This window comes from Amblyomma americanum, chromosome 10, assembly GCF_052857255.1.
Source record: "Amblyomma americanum isolate KBUSLIRL-KWMA chromosome 10, ASM5285725v1, whole genome shotgun sequence".
Taxonomy (NCBI): Eukaryota; Metazoa; Arthropoda; class Arachnida; order Ixodida; family Ixodidae; genus Amblyomma; species Amblyomma americanum.
The window spans coordinates 136762763-136785196 of NC_135506.1; the positions used below are offsets into that span (position 1 = coordinate 136762763).

At 50.7% G+C, this 22434-nt stretch overlaps 1 protein-coding gene across 1 annotated transcript in view; it reads right to left on the reverse strand.

Moving 5' to 3' along the window:
* Window positions 1-22434, reverse strand: part of LOC144106424 (uncharacterized) — a 703216-nt gene that overhangs the window by 293608 nt on the left and 387174 nt on the right. The window contains exon 3 of the mRNA XM_077639234.1: window positions 696-752. The gene's annotated coding sequence lies outside the window, so the exon portion shown is untranslated. The remainder of the gene's footprint in view (window positions 1-695; window positions 753-22434) is intronic.

Genomic DNA, 22434 nt, shown 5'->3' on the forward strand with positions numbered 1-22434 from the left:
AAATGATATAACTGATCCGCAAAATAGAGGCAGAAGTTTTAGGGCTTTTTAACGCGTAGCGTAGCCTCCCGTGCTGCAAAATATCCGGTGTCGGCTTTGCCAACATTGTGAGCGAAATAAGTGGCCCAACTGCTACCTAGGCCACGTTATCTTGTGCCCACCATGGCAGGTTGCCACCTGCCCACCGGATTGTGAGAATAGCCTACCCTGGCAGGTGGCACTTAAATTATTGATTGGTCTTGAGAGATTGCCTGAGAAGTGCAACCTCGCTCTCACAAGCTACACCGGTGGCTTCGTTTGAAACAGCCGCCTGCCGGGGTAGTGGCGCATGTCTTAACCGCTGCGCGCAAGGAGCGGCATGAGGACTATCTATGACTGTGAAGTAGAGAATGACCGTGTCCGCGAAGTGATACGCAAAGAGGACTCCAGGCTTAACGGTATCGCGTCATACCCTTAAAACGGAGCCTAATTGATCCCTCAAGTTTTTTCAGCCATCTTACCCTTCAATACTGCGCTGGTGGGCAAAATAATTTAAGCTCAAACGAGCAGTCAAGAAGGAGCTGGCACCAGACACAATCACCCAATCACCCCCCAGTGTCACTCGCTGGTGACGTGACGCGAGTCTGTTGGAGGTTGTTTTATTTGCAATATGACCGAACTAGTCCATATCCAGATCATCCTGCAACACTCCATACCTTTCCGATGATCTCTGGCAGCCTCGAGCTGGGGTCCGCGGAGCCGGTGTGGTTGAGCTGGAAGAGAAAAAAAGGATGAGGACGTGGACGAAATTCACCCAGCGCAGTAATTGTTAGAGCATGCTTCCTTAAGCCTAAAAACGGCAGTAAGACGCATGTTATCCCATTTCCTTTTTGTGCCGGCAGGCGAGCAACGTTGCACCTGCGTACCGCATTTTTGGGCGCTGAACACTACCGAAGTATCAAAGAAACTATTCAATCTGCTTTCACTTTCCCCGATAGGCATTTTTGGTGTTATGTGTATTTCTGCAAGCGCGAGTGTACAGACCGATACTGCCCATTGTGGCGGGAATATTATAGCGAGAAAGAGCTATTTCTATTGCAACGCTGAAAAACCCAGGGTATAAAGGAAGCCTCAACCTTTGACCCATGAGGGGCCTGCATGGCCAGCGCAGCTTTCAGAGGGAAGACACCGCTCTCGACGGCGGCAAGTTTGGTCCCACTCACCCGTTCGGCTGCACTGAGCGCAGTGCCGCAACGGCCCGTTTCGAAGAGAACAGGGTGCTACTAGAGATGTTTAAACAGTGAACCGCAGTTAGTATTCATCTTTCGCAGTGAATCTGTTGAGAAACTCGGTGGCCTGTGAACAGTCGTTATATACTCGCAACAGGCATAGCATATTCCAGTGCAATCTGTTCTCCCGGATACCTTACATTTCGATTACTTTTCTAGCAATGCTTATTTAAAGCCGTGCGCGCATATTCGCCGGAGACCACCAATCAGACAGCCAGCTGCTCGTCTGCCATGAAATCAGCTAAGAGAATCCAGATTTGACGGCTGATTTCAGTAATTATGAGGCAGCAAACTTAAAGTTTTCCATTTTACATTCGCTCCCAACAAAAATTATGTTATAATGCAATTGTTTCGCATGTCTTATCTGGCATACTTTGGAGTATTTTTGGTTTCATTGTGTCGTTTGACACACGATTTCCACTTTTTTCTGCGCACGCGGTCCCGAGAAAAGCGAAATAAACGCTGTATAGTGTGGACAGAGCGCCCGGGAACACAACGGCCCCTCATAGCTTGATCTTCGACTGCTGCATCACACGCGCACACAACACGAGCTCACTTCAAGGAAAGGGGCGTGGCGTGATGGTCGAAACTGGTTACTTTCGCCTTCGTTCTACATGCTTCGAGTATTCCCCGCCACCATTATTCTCCCCATCATAGAGGCGTCACTAAGCGATGCAGCCTTCCTCGGTACAAATCGCACCTTCTGCACCAGGCTGTCACAAGTCGCATGTTCTGTCCACCAGGCCAGAGGCAAGAGCGTCTACGGTATAGAACGGGAAAGCTGAAATACGCGTGTTAAAACCCGCGCGGACACAATAAATTTGTCGAGCAATTTCTTCAAAGCTTGACGACAAAGACGTTTCCCAGTAAGAAAGCCGCATTATATCGGCGCTCTCGCTGGTAAGCCAGCACGTGATGTTCTCGCTGCTGCATTTCGTTCAGGTTATTTATTTTTCTTCATGCCATAAAGTCATTCTATACGCCCCCTCCCCCCCCCCCCCCCCTCCCCAAACTTCTTTACGTCCGCTCATTGAATAATTGGCTGAGGTTCAGCTCTGGTTAAACCTTGTCGAGTAGCGATAGCTACAGACCCCCGGCTGCGCTTAGGCATCGCTTGTAGTCAGACATGTTGTTATTAAACTTAGTGGTTTTCCACTAGGCTAAGAAAAGAGAGGCGTTGTGGTCAACCAACGGGTAAAACTATATTTTTCACATCAATGAATATGCTTCTATGATCAAGGTTTCAGCACGTCTTGCAAGACGGGGCTGCCTTCAGAGATGCAGAACTCGAGCAGCATTCGTCATCAGAGGTCGGCGCTGTAGGTTCGTCGTTAGAGGATATTTTCTTGAACATCTTGAACAAACAGCGCGAACAAAGACGAGCACAAAAGACAAGAAAGCGAACGACACGGCGCTGACTAACAACTGAGGGTTTATTGCTGATCACACAAGTATAAATACATGGATGTCGGCAATGAGGGAAAGGTTTACAAAGTGCAAAAAACCAAAAACAAAACGTAAATGTGACAACAGCAACATAAGCACGCTAGAAATCAGCAGAGATTATCAACCCCCAGGAGTGACACCTCTTTTTGCAGAAGTGTTAGCGAAGGGGTACTTATACATGCATTTCCCTGCTTGAATATGTTGTATGCCTCGATACAAGCAAGCAAGCAAGCGAGCAAGAGAGGATAAGTGAGCCCGTCGAGCGGCATCGCTTTCACGGCGTTTGGACGACCGTTCGGCACGCTCCTCTTGAGATGAGCGCGCCGTCTCCACTTCATTTCTACAGCGATCCCTGGCCTTCAGGCTGGCCGACTTCCCACCACCCATACCGCGGCCTCAACTATGGCTGCGGTGACGCGAGATCTCCCCTTCTATAGTCCCGGTTATCACAGCTGCGGAGCGCGGTGTGTGACGTCATACAGAGGGCGCAGCGAGCGCCCAACGGCTAAAGCACCAACGGCAGAAGCGGTGGCCGGGCAGCGACCTCGACGAGCCGAGTTGCCGGAAAATCGAGGTCCGTGGTGCGACGTCACACAGAGGGCGCGGCGGGCGTGGCAGCTGTGGCGGTTGCCAGGCGACTGCGGACGCGCGCCTGCCGGAGCGGTGGCCGCGCGTCTACCGCGACGAGCTGAGTCACCGGAGAATCGATGGATGGATGGGAAAAACTTCATTTGTGACAATTTTAAAGTCTTCTTGACCCTTACGGATCACTGGGCGCCGTGGTCGAGAGTTGGACCAAGATGCTGCACTTGACTGCTGGTCTATTTCAAGTCTGCCTTAGGGCAGGTCCATGTGGCATGCTCTAGTGTAGATTTACCCTTACACCACGGAAATTCGTTTGCACATTGTGTAGGGAAAGTCTTGTGTAGTTTGTGCAGGTACGGGTAGGTAGCGGAGAGTCGAGGCCCGTGGTGTGACGTCACACATAGGGCACGGCGAGCGCCCAACGGCAGGAGCGGTGACCGCGCGGCGACCGCGACGAGCCGAGGTGGTGGAGAGTCGAGGGCCTAAGTGTGACGTCACAATGTGGCCACGGCTCAATGTGCGGCGACGGTGAAGAGGCGAAAACCGGGCGTAATGTAGCTATCGCTAGAATATCTTGCTGCAGTCCACGCATCAGTAACAAAAGAAAGTCGTGGCTTCTTGACACCAACCAAGCAGCCTTTTTCCCCCGTAGTGGTTTATTATTGCGAAAGCAATTCACGCCAGGTCTAACCGCCCGTCGCGTATGCCGTGCTGCCCCTGAGCCGGCGCTGCTCTTGGCAGGTGGTGTGATGTAAGCTCTTTCCATTGCTATGAAGACGCGTGACGGCAGCTTGTTCCCCGGCCCAGTTAGAAGGGAGCCGCTCGACGAGTGTGCCGTCGCCCCCGAGCCGGCGCCGCGCCTAGCAGGTGGTGTCTCCATCGATATGACGAAATCCTCACCTTGCGCTCGCTCCGTGGCGGCTTCACTGGGATATATAGCGATGCGCGACGCGTTGGTTGATCAGTCTCGCCATGGAAGTTACCGACGAAGAGTCTATGTATGAATCTGGTTACTCTACTGCTTCGAAACAGTTAAATTCTAAGCTTGCTCCCCGCCGCAGCTAGAAGGGAGCCGCTCGTCGCGTGTGCCGTGGCCCCCGAGCCGGTGCCGTGCCTAGCAGGTGGTCTCTCCTTCGATATGACGACCTCCTCGCCTTGCGCTCGCTCCGTGGGGGCTTCACTGCGATATATAGCGGTGCGCTACGAGTAGGTTGGTCAGTCTCGCCATGGAAGTTACCGACGAAGAGTCTATGTAAAATCTGGTTGCTCTACTGCTTCGCAGCAGTTAAATTCTAAGCTTGCTTCCCGCCGCAGTTAGAAGGGAGCCGCTCGTCGCGTGTGCCGTGGCCCCCGAGCCGGCGCCGCGCCTAACAGGTGGTCTCTCCGTTGATATGACGACCTCCTCGCCTTGCGCTCGCTCCGTGGCGGCTTCACTGGGATATATAGCGGTGCGCGTCGCGTTGGTTGATCAGTCTCGCCATGGAAGTTACCGACGAAGAGTCTATGTATGAATCTGGTTGCTCTACTGCTTCGGAACAGTTAAATTCTAAGCTTGCTCCCCGCCGCAGCTAGAAGGGAGCCGCTCGTCGCGTGTGCCGTGGCCCCCGAGCCGGTGCCGTGCCTAGCAGGTGGTTTCTCCTTCGATATGACGACCTCCTCGCCTTGCGCTCGCTCCGTGGGGGCTTCACTGCGATATATAGCGGTGCGCTACGCGTCGGTTGATCAGTCACGCCTTGGAAGTTACCGACGAAGAGTCTATGTCTGAATCTGGTTGCTCTACTGCTTCGCAGCAGTTAAATTCTAAGCTTGCTCCCCAGCGCAGCTAGAAGGGAGTCGCTCGTCGCGTGTGCCGTGGCCCCCGAGCTGGCGCCGCGCCTAGCATGTGGTCTCTCCGTTGATGTGACGACCTCCTCGCCTTGCGCTCGCTCCGTGGGGATTCACTGCGATATATAGCGGTGCGCTACGCGTCGGTTGATCAGTCACGCCTTGGAAGTTACCGCCGAAGAGTCTATGTCTGAATCTGATTGCTCTACTTATTCGGAACAGTTAAATTCTAAGCTTGCTCCCCGCCGCAGCTAGAAGGGAGTCGCTCGTCGCGTGTGCCGTGGCCCCCGAGCTGGCGCCGCGCCTAGCATGTGGTCTCTCCGTTGATGTGACGACCTCCTCGCCTTGCGCTCGCTCCGTGGGGATTCACTGCGATATATAGCGGTGCGCTACGCGTCGGTTGATCAGTCACGCCTTGGAAGTTACCGCCGAAGAGTCTATGTCTGAATCTGATTGCTCTACTTATTCGGAACAGTTAAATTCTAAGCTTGCTCCCCGCTGCACCTAGAAGGGAGTCGCTCGTCGCGTGTGCCGTGGCCCCCGAGCTGGCGCCGCGCCTAACATGTGGTCTCTCCGTTGATGTGACGACCTCCTCGCCTTGCGCTCGCTCCGTGGCGGCTTCACTGGGATATATAGCGGTGCGCTACACGTCGGTTGATCAGTCACGCCTTGGAAGTTACCGACGAAGAGTCTATGTCTGAATCTGGTTGCTCTACTTATTCGGAACAGTTAAATTCTAAGCTTGCTCCCCACCGCAGCTAGAAGGGAGTCGCTCGTCGCGTGTGCCGTGGCCCCCGAGCTGGCGCCGCGCCTAACATGTGGTCTCTCCGTTGATGTGACGACCTCCTCGCCTTGCGCTCGCTCCGTGGCGGCTTCACTGGGATATATAGCGGTGCGCTACGCGTCGGTTGATCAGTCACGCCTTGGAAGTTACCGACGAAGAGTCTATGTCTGAATCTGGTTGCTCTACTTATTCGGAACAGTTAAATTCTAAGCTTGCTCCCCACCGCAGCTAGAAGGGAGTCGCTCGTCGCGTGTGCCGTGGCCCCCGAGCTGGCGCCGCGCCTAACATGTGGTCTCTCCGTTGATGTGACGACCTCCTCGCCTTGCGCTCGCTCCGTGGGGATTCACTGCGATATATAGCGGTGCGCTACGCGTCGGTTGATCAGTCACGCCTTGGAAGTTACCGCCGAAGAGTCTATGTCTGAATCTGATTGCTCTACTTATTCGGAACAGTTAAGTTCTAAGCTTGCTCCCCGCCGCAGCTAGAAGGGAGTCGCTCGTCGCGTGTGCCGTGGCCCCCGAGCTGGCGCCGCGCCTAACATGTGGTCTCTCCGTTGATGTGACGACCTCCTCGCCTTGCGCTCGCTCCGTGGCGGCTTCACTGGGATATATAGCGGTGCGCTACGCGTCGGTTGATCAGTCACGCCTTGGAAGTTACCGACGAAGAGTCTATGTCTGAATCTGGTTGCTCTACTTATTCGGAACAGTTAAATTCTAAGCTTGCTCCCCACCGCAGCTAGAAGGGAGTCGCTCGTCGCGTGTGCCGTGGCCCCCGAGCTGGCGCCGCGCCTAACATGTGGTCTCTCCGTTGATGTGACGACCTCCTCGCCTTGCGCTCGCTCCGTGGCGGCTTCACTGGGATATATAGCGGTGCGCTACGCGTCGGTTGATCAGTCACGCCTTGGAAGTTACCGACGAAGAGTCTATGTCTGAATCTGGTTGCTCTACTTATTCGGAACAGTTAAATTCTAAGCTTGCTCCCCACCGCAGCTAGAAGGGAGTCGCTCGTCGCGTGTGCCGTGGCCCCCGAGCTGGCGCCGCGCCTAACATGTGGTCTCTCCGTTGATGTGACGACCTCCTCGCCTTGCGCTCGCTCCGTGGCGGCTTCACTGGGATATATAGCGGTGCGCTACGCGTCGGTTGATCAGTCACGCCTTGGAAGTTACCGACGAAGAGTCTATGTCTGAATCTGGTTGCTCTACTTATTCGGAACAGTTAAATTCTAAGCTTGCTCCCCACCGCAGCTAGAAGGGAGTCGCTCGTCGCGTGTGCCGTGGCCCCCGAGCTGGCGCCGCGCCTAACATGTGGTCTCTCCGTTGATGTGACGACCTCCTCGCCTTGCGCTCGCTCCGTGGCGGCTTCACTGGGATATATAGCGGTGCGCTATGCGTCGGTTGATCAGTCACGCCTTGGAAGTTACCGACGAAGAGTCTATGTCTGAATCTGGTTGCTCTACTTATTCGGAACCGTTAAATTCTAAGCTTGCTCCCCACCGCAGCTAGAAGGGAGTCGCTCGTCGCGTGTGCCGTGGCCCCCGAGCTGGCGCCGCGCCTAACATGTGGTCTCTCCGTTGATGTGACAACCTCCTCGCCTTGCCCTCGCTCCGTGGCGGCTTCACTGGGATATATAGCGGTGCGCTACGCGTCGGTTGATCAGTCACGCCTTGGAAGTTACCGACGAAGAGTCTATGTCTGAATCTGGTTGCTCTACTTATTCGGAACAGTTAAATTCTAAGCTTGCTCCCCGCCGCAGCTAGAAGGGAGTCGCTCGTCGCGTGTGCCGTGGCCCCCGAGCTGGCGCCGCGCCTAACATGTGGTCTCTCCGTTGATGTGACGACCTCCTCGCCTTGCGCTCGCTCCGTGGCGGCTTCACTGGGATATATAGCGGTGCGCTACGCGTCGGTTGATCAGTCACGCCTTGGAAGTTACCGACGAAGAGTCTATGTCTGAATCTGGTTGCTCTACTTATTCGGAACAGTTAAATTCTAAGCTTGCTCCCCACCGCAGCTAGAAGGGAGTCGCTCGTCGCGTGTGCCGTGGCCCCCGAGCTGGCGCCGCGCCTAACATGTGGTCTCTCCGTTGATGTGACGACCTCCTCGCCTTGCGCTCGCTCCATGGCGGCTTCACTGGGATATATAGCGGTGCGCTACGCGTCGGTTGATCAGTCACGCCTTGGAAGTTACCGACGAAGAGTCTATGTCTGAATCTGGTTGCTCTACTTATTCGGAACAGTTAAATTCTAAGCTTGCTCCCCAGCGCAGCTAGAAGGGAGTCGCTCGTCGCGTGTGCCGTGGCCCCCGAGCTGGCGCCGCGCCTAGCATGTGGTCTCTCCGTTGATGTGACGACCTCCTCGCCTTGCGCTCGCTCCGTGGGCATTCACTGCGATATATAGCGGTGCGCTACGCGTCGGTTGATCAGTCACGCCTTGGAAGTTACCGCCGAAGAGTCTATGTCTGAATCTGATTGCTCTACTTATTCGGAACAGTTAAATTCTAAGCTTGCTCCCCGCCGCAGCTAGAAGGGAGTCGCTCGTCGCGTGTGCCGTGGCCCCCGAGCTGGCGCCGCGCCTAACATGTGGTCTCTCCGTTGATGTGACGACCTCCTCGCCTTGCTCTCGCTCCGTGGCGGCTTCACTGGGATATATAGCGGTGTGCTACGCGTCGGTTGATCAGTCACGCCTTGGAAGTTACCGACGAAGAGTCTATGTCTGAATCTGGTTGCTCTACTTCTTCGGAACACTTAAATTCTAAGCTTGCTCCCCACCGCAGCTAGAAGGGAGTCGCTCGTCGCGTGTGCCGTGGCCCCCGAGCTGGCGCCGCGCCTAACATGTGGTCTCTCCGTTGATGTGACGACCTCCTCGCCTTGCGCTCGCTCCATGGGGGCTTCACTGCGATATATAGCGGTGCGCTACGCGTCGGTTGATCAGTCACGCCTTGGAAGTTACCGACGAAGAGTCTATGTCTGAATCTGGTTGCTCTACTTATTCGGAACAGTTAAATTCTAAGCTTGCTCCCCACCGCAGCTAGAAGGGAGTCGCTCGTCGCGTGTGCCGTGGCCCCCGACCTGGCGCCGCGTCTAGCATGTGGTCTCTCCGTTGATGTGACGACCTCCTCGCCTTGCGCTCGCTCCGTGGCGGCTTCACTGGGATATATAGCGGTGCGCTACGCGTCGGTTGATCAGTCACGCCTTGGCAGTTACCGCCGAAGAGTCTATGTCTGAATCTGGTTGCTCTACTTCTTCGGAACAGTTAAATTCTAAGGTTGCTCCGTACCGCAGCTAGAAGGGAGTCGCTCGTCGCGTGTGCCGTGGCCCCCGAGCTGGCGCCGCGCCTAACATGTGGTCTCTCCGTTGATGTGACGACCTCCTCGCCTTGCGCTCGCTCCGTGGCAACTTCACTGGGATATATAGCGGTGCGCTACGCGTCGGTTGATCAGTCACGCCTTGGAAGTTACCGACGAAGAGTCTATGTCTGAATCTGGTTGCTCTACTTCTTCGGAACAGTTAAATTCTAAGCTTGCTCCCCACCGCAGGTAGAAGGGAGTCGCTCGTCGCGTGTGCCGTGGCCCCCGAGCTGGCGCCGCGCCTAACATGTGGTCTCTCCGTTGATGTGACGACCTCCTCGCCTTGCGCTCGCTCCGTGGGGGCTTCACTGCGATATATAGCGGTGCGCTACGCGTCGGTTGATCAGTCACGCCTTGAAAGTTACCGACGAAGAGTCTATGTCTGAATCTGGTTGCTCTACTTATTCGGAACAGTCAAATTCTAAGCTTGCTCCCGACCGCAGCTAGAAGGGAGTCGTCGTCGCGTGTGCCGTGGCCCCCGAGCTGGCGCCGCGCCTAACATGTGGTCTCTCCGTTGATGTGACGACCTCCTCGCCTTGCGCTCGCTCCGTGGCGGCTTCACTGGGATATATAGCGGTGCGCTACGCGTCGGTTGATCAGTCACGCCTTGGAAGTTACCGACGAAGAGTCTATGTCTGAATCTGGTTGCTCTACTTATTCGGAACAGTTAAATTCTAAGCTTGCTCCCCGCCGCAGCTAGAAGGGAGTCGCTCGTCGCGTGTGCCGTGGCCCCCGAGCTGGCGCCGCGCCTAGCATGTGGTCTCTCCGTTGATGTGACGACCTCCTCGCCTTGCGCTCGCTCCGTGGCGGCTTCACTGGGATATATAGCGGTGCGCTACGCGTCGGTTGAACAGTCACGCCTTGGAAGTTACCGACGAAGAGTCTATGTTTGAATCTGGTTGCTCTACTTCTTCGGAAGAGTTAAATTCTAAGGTTGCTCCGTACCGCAGCTAGAAGGGAGTCGCTCGTCGCGTGTGCCGTGGCCCCCGAGCTGGCGCCGCGTCTAGCATGTGGTCTCTCCGTTGATGTGACGACCTCCTCGCCTTGCGCTCGCTCCGTGGCGGCTTCACTGGGATATATTGCGGTGCGCTACGCGTCGGTTGATCAGTCACGCCTTGGAAGTTACCGCCGAAGAGTCTATGTCTGAATCTGGTTGCTCTACTTCTTCGGAACAGTTAAATTCTAAGGTTGCTCCGTACCGCAGCTAGAAGGGAGTCGCTCGTCACGTGTGCCGTGGCCCCCGAGCTGGCGCCGCGTCTAGCATGTGGTCTCTCCGTTGATGTGACGACCTCCTCGCCTTGCGCTCGCTCCGTGGCGGCTTCACTGGGATATATAGCGGTGCGCTACGCGTCGGTTGATCAGTCACGCCTTGGAAGTTACCGCCGAAGAGTCTATGTCTGAATCTGGTTTGCTCTACTTCTTCGGAACAGTTAAATTCTAAGGTTGCTCCGTACCGCAGCTAGAAGGGAGTCGCTCGTCGCGTGTGCCGTGGCCCCCGACCTGGCGCCGCGTCTAGCATGTGGTCTCTCCGTTGATGTGACGACCTCCTCGCCTTGCGCTCGCTCCGTGGCGGCTTCACTGGGATATATAGCGGTGCGCTACGCGTCGGTTGATCAGTCACGCCTTGGAAGTTACCGACGAAGAGTCTATGTCTGAATCTGGTTGCTCTACTTATTCGGAACAGTTAAATTCTAAGCTTGCTCCCCACCGCAGCTAGAAGGGAGTCGCTCGTCGCGTGTGCCGTGGCCCCCGAGCTGGCGCCGCGCCTAACATGTGGTCTCTCCGTTGATGTGACGACCTCCTCGCCTTGCGCTCGCTCCGTGGCGGCTTCACTGGGATATATAGCGGTGCGCTACGCGTCGGTTGATCAGTCACGCCTTGGAAGTTACCGCCGAAGAGTCTATGTCTGAATCTGGTTGCTCTACTTCTTCGGAACAGTTAAATTCTAAGGTTGCTCCGTACCGCAGCTAGAAGGGAGTCGCTCGTCGCGTGTGCCGTGGCCCCCGACCTGGCGCCGCGTCTAGCATGTGGTCTCTCCGTTGATGTGACGACCTCCTCGCCTTGCGCTCGCTCCGTGGCGGCTTCACTGGGATATATAGCGGTGCGCTACGCGTCGGTTGAACAGTCACGCCTTGGAAGTTACCGCCGAAGAGTCTATGTCTGAATCTGGTTGCTCTACTTCTTCGGAACAGTTAAATTCTAAGGTTGCTCCGTACCGCAGCTAGATGGGAGTCGCTCGTCGCGTGTGCCGTGGCGCCCGACCTGGCGCCGCGTCTAGCATGTGGTCTCTCCGTTGATGTGACGACCTCCTCGCCTTGCGCTCGCTCCGTGGCGGCTTCACTGGGATATATAGCGGTGCGCTACGCGTCGGTTGATCAGTCACGCCTTGGAAGTTACCGCCGAAGAGTCTATGTCTGAATCTGGTTGCTCTACTTCTTCGGAACAGTTAAATTCTAAGGTTGCTCCGTACCGCAGCTAGAAGGGAGTCGCTCGTCGCGTGTGCCGTGGCCCCCGAGCTGGCGCCGCGTCTAGCATGTGGTCTCTCCGTTGATGTGACGACCTCCTCGCCTTGCGCTCGCTCCGTGGCGGCTTCACTGGGATATATAGCGGTGCGCTACGCGTCGGTTGATCAGTCACGCCTTGGAAGTTACCGCCGAAGAGTCTATGTCTGAATCTGGTTGCTCTACTTCTTCGGAACAGTTAAATTCTAAGGTTGCTCCGTACCGCAGCTAGAAGGGAGTCGCTCGTCGCGTGTGCCGTGGCCCCCGAGCTGGCGCCGCGTTTAGCATGTGGTCTCTCCGTTGATGTGACGACCTCCTCGCCTTGCGCTCGCTCCGTGGCGGCTTCACTGGGATATATAGCGGTGCGCTACGCGTCGGTTGATCAGTCACGCCTTGGAAGTTACCGCCGAAGAGTCTATGTCTGAATCTGGTTGCTCTACTTCTTCGGAACAGTTAAATTCTAAGGTTGCTCCCCACCGCAGCTAGAAGGGAGTCGCTCGTCGCGTGTGCCGTGGCCCCCGAGCTGGCGCCGCGTCTAGCATGTGGTCTCTCCGTTGATGTGACGACCTCCTCGCCTTGCGCTCGCTCCGTGGCGGCTTCACTGGGATATATAGCGGTGCGCTACGCGTCGGTTGATCAGTCACGCCTTGGATGTTACCGCCGAAGAGTCTATGTCTGAATCTGGTTGCTCTACTTCTTCGGAACAGTTAAATTCTAAGGTTGCTCCCCACCGCAGCTAGAAGGGAGTCGCTCGTCGCGTGTGCCGTGGCCCCCGAGCTGGCGCCGCGTCTAGCATGTGGTCTCTCCGTTGATGTGACGACCTCCTCGCCTTGCGCTCGCTCCGTGGCGGCTTCACTGGGATATATAGCGGTGCGCTACGCGTCGGTTGATCAGTCACGCCTTGGAAGTTACCGCCGAAGAGTCTATGTCTGAATCTGGTTGCTCTACTTCTTCGGAACAGTTAAATTCTAAGGTTGCTCCCCACCGCAGCTAGAAGGGAGTCGCTCGTCGCGTGTGCCGTGGCCCCCGAGCTGGCGCCGCGCCTAGCATGTGGTCTCTCCGTTGATGTGACGACCTCCTCGCCTTGCGCTCGCTCCGTGGCGGCTTCACTGGGATATATAGCGGTGCGCTACGCGTCGGTTGATCAGTCACGCCTTGGAAGTTACCGACGAAGGGTCTATATCAGAATCTAGTTGCTCTACTGCTTCGGAACAGTTAAATTGTTTGGCGAAAGCTAAGCAATTTTCGCAATTCAATCAGGTTTAACCAGTGCTAAACCACACCCAATTTTCTTTTTCCCCGCCTTTTCGTATGGCTTTTAAATAAACGATTACCGCGGAAAAAAGGCTCAATTATTTCGCGTCATGCAGCCACACCAGTACAATTCTCCACGCATGTTTCTTTGCAGGCATATCGCAGAGCTTAATTTTTTTGGCACTCGTGATGATCGTAGCGGGGATGAAAGCTTGATTGTCGGGTTCACTTGTCCGTGTCTTTGTTCGCCCTTTACCTCAAAGGAGGTTTTCCAGCTAGCCCCAACCCAAAATTTAATCAGAGATGTTGCCCGACGAGTACCGAATGAGGCGGCAAGCCAGCGTCTCTTGGCACCTGGAGCAGCTGCGCGGAATCGAGGAAGGCGGCTGTGTTGCTCCGACTCCCCTTTGTTAGTTTAGCTAGGCCGGGATAATGGAATTTAAACTGACTATTAGGGGCTGATTTTGTGAGGCTTGTTTGCGAATCAGTAAATTTAATGTTTTTGTTTGCGTTTCGAAGAGAATTAAAAAACGAAACGTTTAAGATAAATTTGTCCTCGAATAAGGCTACTTAGCAACCACAAATAAGTAAGACTTAGGTGCATCATATCAGCAATCTACGCGCCGTTAACAGCGTCAAGAGGGAAGCTAAACCGTCTGCATAGTTTTACTGCGCAACGAGCCACTAAGAGGGGAGGTTTGGGACCACTTGGTTTCAGACTTGTCGTCAGCTGTGCACCCCAGACCAGTGCGGGGACGGACTGTGTGGGCAAGAAATGGGTCATTACTGCGTGGAATTCTCCCCACGTGATGCCGTAGTAAGACAAAGGAACGCCACAGAATGTTGCAAAAGCCGCTGTTAACAGCGAAAAATAATTCGTTGTACTACTTGGCAGGTACAGCCAGCGTCATTAGTATACAGTCCAAGGGGCTTTCTTTACGTTTGAAATATACAGAGGGATATTTATATGGAATTTAGGCATATATTGATTCACCAATGCATTAAACTATGCAGGAAATAGGTTCCTGAAATTTTGTGCTGAGCATCCGAATTTTTTTTAAAAACTGCTCAGAAATACCGCACTTATAGCATGCTTCGGGCACGTCTTAAATGCGTGAGAAATTTGTATGCGTTGTCAGCATCTTGTTAATGTATTAAATGTGTACTTTCGGAAATATGAAATCAATTCTTCCGAAGTATACTTCTATTGTAAGAAATCGGGAGTCCGCATAAAGATATTTACAGCACACTTCTAGCTACCGTAGAGCAGTAAGGGCTCGCAACAGCGTTTCGGGAAATCGATTTTGCATGTTGACAATGTATTTAAAGTGTGTTTTCATAAATACGAAATTCATTCGTTCAAAGTATGTTTCAATTCTAACAAATGGGCACTCCGCATAAACGTATTTACAGCACATTTCGAGCTTCCGTAGAACAATCACTGTTCGAAATCGCGTTTCGGGAAATCGCTTTTGGATGTTGAAACCGTATTTAAAGTGTGCTTTCTTAAATACGAAAATAATTCATTCCAAGTATACCTAAATTCTAACAAATGGACAAGTTGTGAACCTGCCTCGACTGCGACAGTTGAGTTTCCTCTTTAAGGTGGCGGTAAGAGGAAACATGTTGTTGATGATGAAATCTGGGTTTCTTTATGAGTTGGTGGTTCTAAATCGCAAACATTCACGTTACTCGAGAAAAGGTGAAGGTTAGTTATTTATGTACAACATAAATAAAACATGAAGAAACGAGCAAGAAGAAAACTATTTACAACAGGACTAAACAGTTGATCAGAGGAATTCAGTCCCGGTTGATCCCTGAGCGCTTACTGTTCGTGAAAGACATGAAAGACTCTGTCTCCGCCTTTAGTGGGGACAGCAACGAATAATATAACAAGCGACACTCCTCACCATTCAATGGTTAAGGAAAGGAAATTAAGGTTTCCGCGAACTAATCACAGATTGGGGAAAAATATCGTCTAAACAATGGTTGGGGAAAGGGAAACCAAAACTGCAATTCCCTCTACCATCCAAACATTTGGGAAAGGAGAGGTTGCAACCATACACACAAGCACAAACACCACTAGCATTCCCCACCGCACAGAAGTTATTGCATTCCTAACCTTGATTTTTGTCCTCTTTTTCGCACATGTGCATGCGTGACAAAGGCATGCCGAAAGAACGATCACTCAAGACAAGACAGTCATCAAGGGAAGAATGCGCTTCTTGCTCACGTGATCCTACCCAGACGCATCTCCCGCATGCCCGAAGCCTCGGCAACCTCTCGTTCAAAATGGGTTATGCCCTGGACGGCGCGACGAACTCAGATCCGCTGCAAGAAAGGGAGACGTACGGGACGGGTCCCTTTGTTGGCGACACGCTCACCACAATGCAGCCGCCACCGAGCCCCCTTCGGGTGTCCCTCTGAGGCTAAGTGGCCCCACGAACGCGGAATTCCTTGCGACCAAGAGACTGAAAGGCGCGACGGAAAGTTCAGCGAAATTCACAGGGCAGTTCTCATAAACATATTTACAGCACACTCCTAGCTCCCGTAGAAAAATCAAAGCTCGAAATCGTGTTTCGGGAACTGACACTTGCATGTTGGCAATGTATGTAAAGGTTATTTTCGTAAATACGAAATTCGTTCAAAGTAAACTTTAATTCTAACAAATGGGCAGTCCGCGGAAATATATCTGCAGCACACTTCAAGCTGCCGTGGAACAATCTACTGCTCGAAATCACTTTTCGAGAAACAATGAAAACTCTCCCTTTTCTGTAGTCCTTTCGTTTATCGTAACTTCTAGAATGAAGACAAACACCACTTATTAACCACCTTTGTCCCTAAAGTTCGGAGACTAAATCCATTAAAAAAATGCGTTTAACATTGAAATCACTTGTGCAGCACCCCTTCGAAATAGTCTCCCTTGCAGTCTATACACAGCTTCCAACGCTTCTCGAGGTCTTAGAAACAGATGGAAAGCGCTTCTTTTGGCAAGGCTGGAAGCTCCTTTGTCGTTGCGCCTTGAATAGCCTTCACGCTTCCCATCCAGCGATCTTTCAGGGCTCTCTTCACGTTAGGAAAAATGAAAAAAAAAATCGCATGGGAAGAGGTCAGGCGTGTATGGTGGATGGGGATGTACAGTAAGTAATTCTGTGCTTGGCGAGAAATTTTGTCACGCTGAGAGCAGTGCGCGGCCTTGCGTTATCATGAAGAAGGCTCCATTGTCCAGATGCCCATAAGTCAGGGCGACGGCGTCGCATTGCATCACGCATGTGTTGGAGCACGCGGATATAAAACTCCTGATCCACCGCCTGCCCTTGTGGGACGAACTCGTGGTGTTAGGACACGTCTGGCATAGAAAAAAATATCAGCATCGTCTTTGTTTTGCTCTTCTAAAGGCGCACCTCTCTCGATGGCGGAGAGCTTGAGGACCGCCATTCGTCTCTGTGACTCTTTGTTTGAGGATCGTATTTAAAACACCATCTTTTGCTTTCAGAAATGATGCTGTCCACGAATGCAGCATTCTTCTCTCTTCTCTGCCTCTGAGAGCAAATCAGCGCTCACTGATGTCCGCATGTCCTTCTGGCCCTGTGTGAATGAGTGCGGCACAAGTCTGGCATTCAGCTATCGTTTCTTCAAGTTCTGACGCAAAATTTGGTGGCATGTTGTCTTAATAATGTCGAGAGCATCTGATAGCATGCGGACCGTAATGGTGCCGTCTTGCTGTAAGATTTCCTTGATCTGAGCTACGTTGTTTTCATTCCGTGCGGTTGAAGGGCGCCCCAGCCTTGCGTCGTCTTCCACCGACGTTCTCCCCGAAACGAACCTCTTGTGCCATTCGAAAACTACCGCCCGCGATAATGTCTCGTTGCCGTAAGCGCTACAAAGGAGCTCATACTTCTGTGTGGCTGCCTTACCAAGCTTCACACAGAATTTTATGTTTACACGCTCTTCGAGGTGGATGTCCATCTCTCCACATTCACTCACAACAGAATGCGCAAACGACTACTGACAACGTGTTTTGTACTTGTAGTGCCATCTAGCGACTGCACGGCTAACTAACAAAAATAGCTCAGATTAGCCCGAAAAGATGGCGCTGCACATGCACACGAACATTTCTTCTTGGTAATCATTTCTAGAGAAGAAAATAAATCAGTCTCGAAACTTTACGGACAAAGGTAGATGACGTGGGGCGAATGTAATAGTATAATACCTGCAAGGCCACCTCCGGGTCCTAACATGCCAGCGAGAAGGGCCCCGACTCGCTAGGCCGACCGGCTCTTCACCGATGTAGGACGCAAGTTACTATTAGCAATTCGGTTCTATCTCGCCCCGAGATTCAAACGCGACCAGGCCGGCAATTTTCTCTCGGGAGTGGGGGGGGGGGGGGGGGGTAGGGGGGTGGGGAGGCGGTGGTATTTACAAGGTGTCCCAGCTTACTTTAGCCAGGGTATAAAAATACGCCGAGGTGATCTAAGACGACGTGATCAAATGCTTGCTGCTGGCTATTGTATGGGGCAAATCACTTTATTTTTTGCATTGTGCTTAATTGCATAATTAGTCTATATTAATGAGCCAACTTCGCATGCAACGAAGATAGGCGAAAGAGGCCGATAAGAAAGTTGTAGAACTTTCCGCGAACTTCCGTTTGAACAGTTTTTAACCCTCCATCTATTACGTAAAAGCTTTTTTTTCGTTTAGGAACTAACAGATCATATAGCCCGGTGTGTTGTCCCTTAAAAGGAGATAGTGCACCGACATTGCAGCTTGGCTGGGCGATTTACGCCGCGGTATGCTTCCTTCGGGGCGCTTGATGATAGCGAAAAGCAGACACAGTCGTTATCGGTTGCGCTCGCGTAATCGCGCAGCCAGCTCGTGAGTCGGAGCCCTATCACCTTTTAAGCAGCAGCACACCCGGGTAGATGAGCTGTTTGTTTGTTGGTCGGAAAGTTTGAGAGCGCTGCAATCATGGCGCGCAAGCGGACTTGTCACGGGGAATTTTTTGACTTCCGCGGACATCTGCAGAGAGTGAAAAAAAAAAAGCCGATACGTAATGGATGGCAAGTTAGACAATTTTCAGTGGGACGTTCCGCGGACCGTTCTACAACTTTCTCATTTGACTTTCTCGCCTATCTTTGTTGTTTGCGAAGTTGGTTAATTAATCCGTCTAATTGTGCAGTTAAGCCCATTACAAAAATAGTGTGGGTTGCTCCATGCAACAGCCAGCAATATGCATTTGGTCGCGTCATCTTAGAGTGCCGCGGCATATTTTCAAACCCTGGCAGCTGCCCTGTCTAAAGTTGGGTGGGACACCGTGTACAAGGCAAACCAAGCCTCGCGCTTGTCGGAGCGCTCCCTGTTTGCTGACATCACTTTCTGTGGTCACTTGCTGCGTGCTGAAATCTTTCCCGTTAAAGTTGTGTCACGTGACCTTGAAATGTCATGGACCTCTTGACTGATGACACCTTCGCCTTTTCTCAAGGATGAGCTCCTTTTATTGCTTATAGCCGGTTCAATCATTAGTGCAGCTTTGGACAACCTGAAACAGCCTCGTCCGGTGAAGTCGACTAGTAGACCGCTTTTAAGGCGAAGTGAATATGTTTTTATATTGAATGTGTTTTTAATGTAACGTAATGTGATGTAGTATAATTAATGCATTTAGTTAGTCCATTTTTAATGTATAACAAACCTACTAAGCGGCCAAAAGTTGTATTTTTGTCGTACTTGTGCGAATGTTCAAAATATTACTCCTAGCATTTATACAAAGCATGCGTATTGCAATTTAAGCACAGGGACAAAATATATAATATTATAGTAATAGTTTATTTCCATCACCATGCAGTGTTGGAGGGGATGGGGATAAAAGCGGTTAACGCTTGACAAGGTCCCACCCCCGTACAGCAAGTGGGCAGTGGCATGCGACGGCACTTCACTGAAAAAAATACACAATCACCAATGTGTGTAGAAAATCAATAAGGGTTAAAGCAATAAGAATAAAAGCAACAAAAAAGAAACAAAGAGCGCTGTTATAAACTTTGTAAGAAGAGCGAAAAAAAATGTTCAAAGTATGAATACTAGTAAAATGTGGCTTCAAAAATAAAGTAGTCGAGGAGGTCAGAGCTTCTAATGTTTTCTATATCAATATTTGCAGCGATTAATCTATTCAGAAGTGAGGGAAGTTGAAATGTTACCATTTGGCGTCCATAGATTGTTCTCAATACAGGTACTACACAGTGTGGTTTCCGACGGCGTGGGTATGTGCACTGAAATAACTGAATCGGGCTAAGTCAGATATATTTGTTATGCATCTTCTTTGTTCTATTTTTTAGGTGCGCATTAATAATCTTGTGCTTGGAAAATAAGTTTTTAGTTGAGCATCTATGCGGCAGGTTATGAACAATTCTGAGGGCCCTGTTTTCAAGAACAGCAAGTTTTTTCAGACTCCTTCGTGTAGCAGTACCCCATACTAATGAACAGTAGATTAGATGTGAGCGAAATAATGCACGATACAATAGAAGTTTTACCTTTTGTGGGAGACAACATTTAAAACGCGTCATAAATCCTATGGCTCGAGATGTCTTTAATGCTATATAATTTATGTGATCGTCCCATAGCATATCTTCAGTGAATATTACGCCAAGCGATTTAAATGTCTTTACTAACTCAATCTGGTCTCGGTTATAACGTAGTTCACCAAATTCGCTGCACTTTTTGTTTTTTGGATGAAAAAGTATTGCCTTAGATTTTGTTGCATTAACTGAAAGAAGATTGTTATCGGACCATGTCTTTATTTTTTCCAGGAGTATGTTTGCATTTTCAAGTAACTTCTACCAGAACCATCGAATAAGAATAAACTGGTGTCATCAGTATAAATTATAAAGCGAGCGTTGTCATCCTCACTAATGATGTCGTTAATATACAGGTTGAAAAGCAATGGTCCAAGAATACTTCCTTGGGGCATTCCGCAGGTGACTGTTTGAAGAGTTGACTTGTATTCATTTATTTGGACATACAGTTTTCTATTGGACAAGTAAGATTTAAGAGTAACGCAGTACCTCTAATTCCATAACATTCAAGTTTTTCCAACAAGATGCTATGGTTTATGCAGTCAAATGCTTTGCTGTAATCTAAGAAAATTCCCAAAACCAGGTTCCCATCTTCAAAATTCTTCAATACATATTCCTTCTGGTGCAAAAGAGCAAGTTCGGTTGACCGGTTTTTTCTGAAGCCATACTGGCAGTCGGTAATTATGGAGTGTTTATTTAAAAAGCTTTCAACTCGTTTAAGAATCTGTTTCTCGAATGCTTTAGAGAAGACGGGCGAAATACTAATTGGTCGATAGTTTCCAAAACTGTTTTTGTTTCCTTTTTTGTATATGACTGCTACTCTAGCAATCTGCATTCTTGCAGGGAAGGTGGAAGTTTCTATGCATAGGTTGTATATGTACTCCAATGGCGCAGCGATGATGTCGATGACATATTTAACTGGACGAATCTGGATATTATCCGCATCACACGAGGTACTGTTCTTTAGGTCACTAAAAGTTGACAAAATTTCTCTGGTAGAGACAGGTTCAAGGAACCAAGAAGGTGGGCGCCTGTCAATGGATATGCGAGATATATCAGCAGAGGGGTTCAATGCAGGAGTAAAATGCTTATTAAACTCTTCTGCGAGACCGTTACCTGTGTATTCTATGCCGTTGTTAGTAATTTTATCGGGATTACCAGCCTGTGAAACGTCAGAGTCAAGTGAGCGGATTTTGCGCCAGAAATACAAACTTTATATGAAAATAATGCATTTTGAGCACAGCCTTTTTTCGCTAAGGCTAAGCTGTTTAGCGGGGCTCCCAGCAAATAGAACATTCCAAAGCTCGGGAGTATTGAAGACGCGAGGCCGTTCCTCTGTGGAGAGTTTGCGGTCATTGAGGATGCAAAACGAGACATACGGCAGGCCTAACAAGCAAACCCCTTGGGCCGTATACTTTTGACCGGAGGGGGGGGGGGGGGGGGGGGGGGGCACATCCTCCGCGCTGCTGGCATGACCGAAAAACTTGTGGACCTTGTGAAAAGTCCTTACGTTCAAGCAACAGATGCAGAATAATTCAACGGAATTCAGTGACTATGATACCCTAAATTACGACTACGAAGGAAGAAAAAAAATTAGCGGTGGTTCAACTCTGCAATGCCTAGTATACGTAGCGAAAGCTTAAGAGAACGTCCTGCTGGGCAAGTTGGTAAATGTACATCGCTGGTTACAGGCGCGAAAACACACACTACACAAGGAAGAAAGACGGGACGGAGCGCCACTCACAACTGATTTATTTGAAGGCAACACGTATAAATATATACCATCTTACACGCAAGGAATACTATCATCTTCAAAGTTGATATGATAGCGAATGAGTGAAAAAATTGTTCTTCGGCTTATACAAAGATATGCACGTGTCACTGATGCACATGCTTTCTTTCTTTGCAATAAAAAAAAAAAGCTTCGATTAATTCCCTGGCTTTTGTGTCTTTGCTTCTCGATAGAATTCGCACACCAAAAAACATGACTCTAAAGAGCGTGACAGTCAAGACCTTATATGCTTAGGCATATTTGGGCCTTCTTTATCTTGCTCAACGTTTCTTTCGTGTAACGTTAGACTGTAGATTAGCGAAGCAGTCTTCCCCTGCGTGACAGGAACGCCCTTGATTTCTGTGTTACCTTTACGGGAGTACTGCTCCATGTCAGCAAGTCGTTTTTCCTGGGAATCACTGCGGACAAACGTTTCGTCAAACTTCTTTTAGTTCCTCTTTGTATTTTTTTCGGGATTCAACAGGGTGAAGCTTTCTTTAAACTCAACATCCTTCTTAAATCCACTGATGAGCAAGTTAGGCTGGGTGTCTAATTTAGTTACAACAGTTTTTTTGACTTCATTATTTACATCTTCCAGCTTTCTCTTGGAAAGGTTTTCAAGAAAACCGTTTAGCCAGTTCGGCAAATGTTAGCATGGTGACATTGAAGACAGCAGCAGTGAGAGCCGAAAATAGACAAAACTGATAAAAAAGCGATGTTTACAGGTCTGGGAAGCCGAGATTGCACGGTTAGCAGTGTTGTTACTGCCGCACTGCTTCTGCCAAGTGATGTGGTTCGGTCGTGGCGTTGCTTATATAGCCAGGCTTGTGGTGATGTGCAGGCGCAAGGCCGGGAGAGTCACCAGCAGACGTGGGCAAATTCCCTTATTTTTCTTTTCCTTCCTCACCCTCAATTTTGAAGTTATGGCCCTCCCTCGCCTTCACTCTCACTAACAGTCGTTTTAAAACTCCAGTTACTTATTGCAGTCTGCAACATTTGGCGATATTGCCGACTAATAAACTTACAAGACAAGCCCTGAAGGCACTATTGGAGGAGAGGCTAGATGCTTATATTCACACCAAATGCTTATATTGTT